Below are 6,724 nucleotides of genomic sequence, written 5' to 3' on the forward strand. Positions count from 1 at the left end.
GTCTAGCACAGTCTCATGAATTGCATTCTCTGATTTAGTTCTAAAGAATGAGAAGTCAAATGACAAATCAAATGGAATTTCCTATAAAGTTGAGAATTCCTCGGGGAGTGAATTTTCTTTAACTAACTGGCTACTACTTGCTTGATTTTCTACCTTTTTTGGTTTTCTTAAAATTCTGTCAAGGTCATAAACTATTGTAGCAAGGTTTGGATCTGGATTTGCCCTGGTATATTGAGTCTTCTTGGGAGCTAGAATTTTAAATTTTTAATTTTTTTTAAGAAACTTTTTCAAGAACAACTCTAAATATGACCTTAAGGGGCACAAGATGAAATTTAAGGTTTCCTTAAAGTTTTATTACACTGAGGATCGAAGTCCCCAGTATTGTTGCCAATATGTTATCACTCCAATATTTCTCTAGAGTTGTTTAAGAAAGAAATGGTTAGAGGTAACCAAAAACCTACTTTGGAGATTAGGATCTAGCCTTCCTAATTCTGAGAGAGGGCTCTCTCTTTATGATTTAACTTTGTTTAGTTATTTGATTTTAGGCTAGTTATGATTGTACTTGGGTTTTGATTCTGATTTGGTGGTGGGACCACTCACTTAGATGAAAAGAGGGGTGTCTTTTACCATTGGGCTATGGGGTCAAATATTAGGCAAATAGGACTGGATCAAGTTCTAAAAACAGTGTCTACAGGGCAAGATAGTAGAGTTACTTCAGATCTCAAGGCTGGATGGTGAAGTGGTTTTCAATCAGATCCAAAGAGAAATTAAGGGTTCCTTAGGCCGGATTATAAAGAAACTGAAAGAGGTCAACCGGGTGTTATCACTCAGGTTGTTCACTTTGACTCCTAAGGGAATATGGCGGTGGTAACCACAGACCAATCTTTGGATTGCAGGTCCTAGCCTACCTGCAATCAGAGAGGGCTCTCTCTTTATGATTTAGCTTTGTTTGGGGAGATTTTAGGCTAGTTATGAAGTGCGGAGTTTGTTTTAAGTTTGGTTGGATGGATGGTGTATTTCAATGGAACATGGTGCAAATCTAAGAAGTTCAGTCCATTGGGCAATGGAGTCCATGAGGATGAGCTGGATATGGTTTCTTTGATAGAAAGAATCACTACAAAGCAGGGAATCAACCATGGAAAAATCTGCAAGCTGAAGTCAGATGGAATGGGGTCAGGGATGAAGGGAAACTAAGAATCCTCCATCTGACAGAGGGAAGGTGAATGATTATGTCCAAGAAGCAATTAAGGATTTCTTAGCTTATAATCAAGATGCAAAAACTAGGGAAACAGGAGCAATTAAGTATTCACTGTTTGTGCTAATTTTGAAGAAAACATAGAAAATAACAGAGATTGAACACAGATTACAGTTAAGCAAATTCTGAGCTATTCCTTTTCCCTGATATTTAGATTATGAAACATGTATGATATAGAAAGATAGAAATTGAAAACACAAGTAAGAGAAAGACTTATTGATCCACAAACTGATTCAAGAATTCTGTAACACAGCTCCCTATCATCAATCCCATATCCAGAGTTCAACAACAATACATTCCAGTGGCCTTTTATTCAGAATATTCACAGAGTTACAGCGCAGTTCAGAAATTAATTACAAACCAACAACAACCAACCCTCAATACATCACTTAGGGTGGTATTTATAAGCAAAATATTTGTAAACACATATCTGATAGCAGATCTGGGGAAATAACTATCTTTAATCTAACATCTACTGAAATAAATGCAAGAAGATATCTATCTAAGCTGCGCTGGAGGCAGCAGCATTCAAAAATGAGTTGATATGTGTCCTTAGTGGCTTGGTGCAGTGTTTCTCCAATAACCGTGCCTTTAATATCTTATCTGCACCTCTTAGGCGGTTCTGCTGCTTTTAGGTGGCTTTAATGTGCACTGATCTCGATCTGATGAGCTTTGGATGGCTTTTACTGCTTTCTTTGACTTTGATGGAGGCCCTTTAATGCTCATCTGCTTCAGCTTCAAGTCTTCCACTGATATTTTTCAATCTGATACTATTTGCCACTTCACTGATACACTTTAACTTGAATCAGGGCCTTTTCTTTCCACTGATACACTTCAAATTGTCAAATCGCCCCTTTTCTACCACTTTATGGCAAAAAATAGTTGCTGTGGCACTTTTTGTGGCTTCTGGAGGCTTTGGAGGAGTATCAACGCTAGCCGATCAAAATATCGTCAAAACTGAAGAAATGACTGCAAAATAGAGGAGGATATGCATGATGATGACTGTGTTGAGGCCAAGGCTGGCTTCCTGGAGCAATTTGGGCTTTGGAGCGATCAAACATGGTTGCAAAATGCATGTTTTCTCTTGACTGGAGCGCGCACAGGCACAGCTATGAAAATGGCCTTTATTCCTTTATAACGAAAAATACCAAATTACATGTAAAATCCATGAAAAACATAGGCGGGAGCATAACTGTAGCTAAAATTAGATCTGGGCCGTTGGATCGCGCCCAGGTAGATCCAACGGCTATGATTAAATCACAATATCGCAATTGGCGGGGAGCGGGGAACGGGGCCTTAGATATATATATATATATATATATATATATATATATATATATATATATATATATATATATATATATAGATATATTGGCTTGCGATAAGCGATTGCCGATATCGCATCGGCGATCGGGGGTGGAATGGGCATTGCGATATTGTATATGAGCGATGCGATATGGGGGCTGCGACTTAATATGGACCGTCGGATGAGCGGTTAGATTGGACGGTCGTGATTAAATCGCCAAATCGCAATCGGCAGGGACGCGGGGTGGCGGCCTTTATATATATGAGAATGCCGATAGCGAAATGCGATAATATGTCTTGCGATAAGGCCTGCGATATATGGAAAATGCGGGTTTTTGCGATAAAACCGATATTCATGGAAAAATGGAGAAATGCTTTAAAACATGGTAAAACGATAAAAGCAGAGCATGCGGTAATAATACATTCGAATGCGATATCGCCGTCGGGTGCGATAACGATATCGTATCGCAGAAATGGAGAGGAGGCATGTTATATGGGCACGAAACCTTGCGATATGCCGATTGTGAAATGGCTATCGACGGAGCATCCATCGGGGAGAACCATAAAGGGGCAACACTCATCGCTACGACCTCCAACAGTGATATCGCGTCGGAGGGGAGGGGGAAACAATTGGAGGGGGATTCCATTGCCTTAGAAGTTTTTTCAATGATCGGAGAAGGAATATATATGATCAGAGAAGGGATTCTCTGATCGGAGAAGGGTTTTTGAAGCAAAATGAGGGATTTTATGCATCAGAGGAAGGGTTTTTATGCATAGGAAGGGGTCCAATGCATTGGGAGATGGCTAAGGAGCAAGACTGAGCGTTGTTACTAAGTTTCAGGAAAACTTAGTAATTCCCAAGGGAATATTTATGGTTATATTTCAACCAGGGGAGGGGATATGTATATAAGGGGGATTTATAACATATTTTTAATAGGGGAAGGGGAAATAACATGGGGATTTACATAATAAAGCTAGAAGTTAATATGAATTTGTGAAGAAAGCGCTAAGTATGAGAAACTTAGGCTTTTAAAAAGGAAAAAGGAGTTTAATGGAGAAATCTAGGACTATTGAGCAGATCTCAATATCCTTTGGGGAAATTAGTGAATGATTTGGGGAAAAGGAAGAAGGGGAAGTTAGTCATGCCTCGCTTGAGCTGCTCCAAAGGAAAACTGCCTTGCAATTGTGATTTGAGTAGATATAACACTTGAAAACATAAAATGGATCACAATTCATCATTCTGCCACCACAAAACTACCTACCCAGCCTACTTACCTAGCATTTTGTCTTCTTTTTGGTTTGGGTGCACTTGAACTAGCAAACCCAACTTTTCAACTTTTCTTTTGGCTATCCTCCTATCTAAATCGATCCTTATTTCTTCCGGGGCTCAGATTAAGCTGTTGAGCGCCCTTGCTTCTCTACCTATCTACAAATCTGCCAATATTAAACAGTTTGGACAGACATTCATTCTCTATCTTCTAAAAAACAAGAAATTTAAACCTAGGGAAGCCAAGATTAAGCTGTTTGGCCTTCCCTTAACTGTGAAATCCTTCAAAAATGGAACTTTTCCAGCACGGAAAAGATGAACATTTTTGGCCCTTCCACTGTCAATCATGAAATATGAAACCTATTGCAATAGGAGGCTAACACCGGTATGGGAGAGCAATTAAGGATTCTCAAATCCGGATATCAGAGGAAAACATAGAAATGATCAAGTATTCAAAACAGAGTGCACTTAAACAAATTTAGAGATAAATTTCCAGTCAATTCATTCAACTTTAGATGACATTTAAGTTTGTGAAATACATAAGAAAATAAAAAAATTTGACAAAGGAAATACTTCACTGTAATAGCTCAACACATGAATCCTATAATGCAATCTAGTTATTACTTGGTCCAATCTGTTGACTTGAAAGATTTGGTACAATAACCCTTAGGATTATGATCAAAATAACTCTACAAATGTATAGCAATCCACACTCAATACTTTGAATTATGAAGTATTATTACAAAAATAATTTACAAAATATCCAAACTGTCTTGGGAATTAATATAGGAGAAAGAAATATCTTCATGCACGAAGATAGAGATATATATTGAACTGTTGTTTGTTGTCCCTATTTACTAGGCTATGCTGTCTTTAATCTTTGATATTTTTCCTTTTAATCTCTGCTTTGCTGTTTGGTCTTCACACTACATGTTCTATTCACTCTGACATTTCAACTGATACACTTTCATCTAGCTGGCCATTATCCTTTTACTGTGCTTTTCAATCTTACTATACATTTTTACATTTTGACTGTGTATTTCTACAGTAAGTCATTTAATTTCTCCCATGTTTCAGCATCTGGTAATTGGATATTTATCATCTTCCTGTAAATTTCATCTGTCTCTGTGTACTTGGTAAAAGTAGGCTTATTCACAAAAAGGTGTTTTACCTCATGTTGGAGGTAAAACAAGTTCTCGAAACTTTGGTATAGGACCTTACCAGTTGGCATCCCCTTCATAGATGAAGTGTTTACTTGATCTCTGGCCACTTCTCTGATTTTCTTTTTGTAGTCCTTCTGTGTCATCAACTTATCATTTATTACCAAGGGATTGGGTAGACCCTTTTGCCTCAAAACTTCAAATTTGACCATGAACCTATCTATAGCCAGTTGCATGGTTTGGAACTTATCTTCAAGGTTTAGTATTAAATTCCTCTTGGTGAGGACCCTTTTTACTTCTAGTATTGTACCTGTCCTATCAAGTATCTCTAATTCCCGCAATTCATACTTATTTTGGGAGTTAAGGAAGTGAATGACCCTTGTTGCTTCCTTTGGAATATCTCCCAATTCAGTTTTCATTCTCTGTATGGCTTCTGTAGCTTGCTTCACTAAGTCAATCTATTCAAAAATTACTTGAATGGATGGCCAAATATCATTGACAGAGTTAATGATATTGGACCATAATTGTTCCTTATCCTGTCCAAAGGGTTCTTTTAAAGTCAATTCCTTCTCCAAGTTTTTTATTCTTTCATTCATCTTGGTTACTTTCTGCACTTCTTCTTTGTGCATAATCTGGACAAGCATGTAGTCAATCTCTAGACTGGTTACCTTTTCCTTGAGCTTGTTCAATTAGTGGTATGAATGGACATGTCTTCCATTTCTTGGATCAATTTGTTAGCCTCATCAGTTGTTGACCCTGTTGCTGATGTAGACGCTATAGAAGCTGGCAGTGTTGTAGCCATTGGAGCAGTAGGAGCTAATGATGTTGCCAAAGTGGAAGGTACTACAGTAGTAACTATTGGGATAATAGTGGCAGGGGCAGTCTACAAACTAGCTTGTTTTACCTGTATCAAGCTATCTAACTCCTTTTCCATTTCCTTCAATTGATCATTCAATTGTAAAACCAAGTCCATCATCTCTTCCTGATGTGTTTGGCTCTCTAGGACCTCTTTTGTTTGTGGGTGCTCTGAATGAGGAAGTTTTAATTGTTTTTTTAAGAGCTACAATATTCTCATTCTTCTTCTTGATCAAATTCTTAGCATCTTTGATGTTATTGGGATCATGTCCCATCTCAATTACCAAGTCCTCCAATGACTTGATCCTATTGTCCTTGGCCTGTGAGGAGGTCTTTTCCAATTTATATTGGCTGTAATTTTATCGATTGAATTCTGTAGCTTATATGTAGCCATGGCCTTCCCTGCTAAGGTGGAGTAGATAATCTCTCCAGCATGCTTGTGGAATTCAATCTGGTCAATGGGATAAACATCCCTGGCCAACACTTCGAAATTAGTTTTCCTGTAGTTAGCTGATGTTTTTGGCTACTGAACAATAGGCTACATGAAGGACACCTACATTTTCCCTTCTTTGATGTCAAAAGTTGACATCAACCTGCTCTTATTAGCTGGTGTGTGTTTGAAGTATTGGGCATATGTTTCAGCCTTCAACTTCTCATTTCTCAACTTGATCTCCTTGTACTTGTCCTTGATATCTTTTTCCTTATCTGTTGGCTTGGTAAAAGAAGAAACCTCAACACTGAGTTGTCTCTCAATCAGTTGAGTGTTAGATGTTGATGGTTGCTATGTTTCTCCTGAAGCAGTTGTGCCTTTGCTTCTTTCCACCATTGTATCAGTGTTAGTGATTTCCACTTATTCAATGGTTCTTCTTGTTCAGTTACAGG

This window comes from Pinus tabuliformis, chromosome 2_2 (genome assembly GCF_031772625.1).
Source record: "Pinus tabuliformis cultivar Carrire ecotype Pingquan chromosome 2_2, CPIR1, whole genome shotgun sequence".
In the NCBI taxonomy this organism is placed as follows: domain Eukaryota; kingdom Viridiplantae; phylum Streptophyta; class Pinopsida; order Pinales; family Pinaceae; genus Pinus; species Pinus tabuliformis.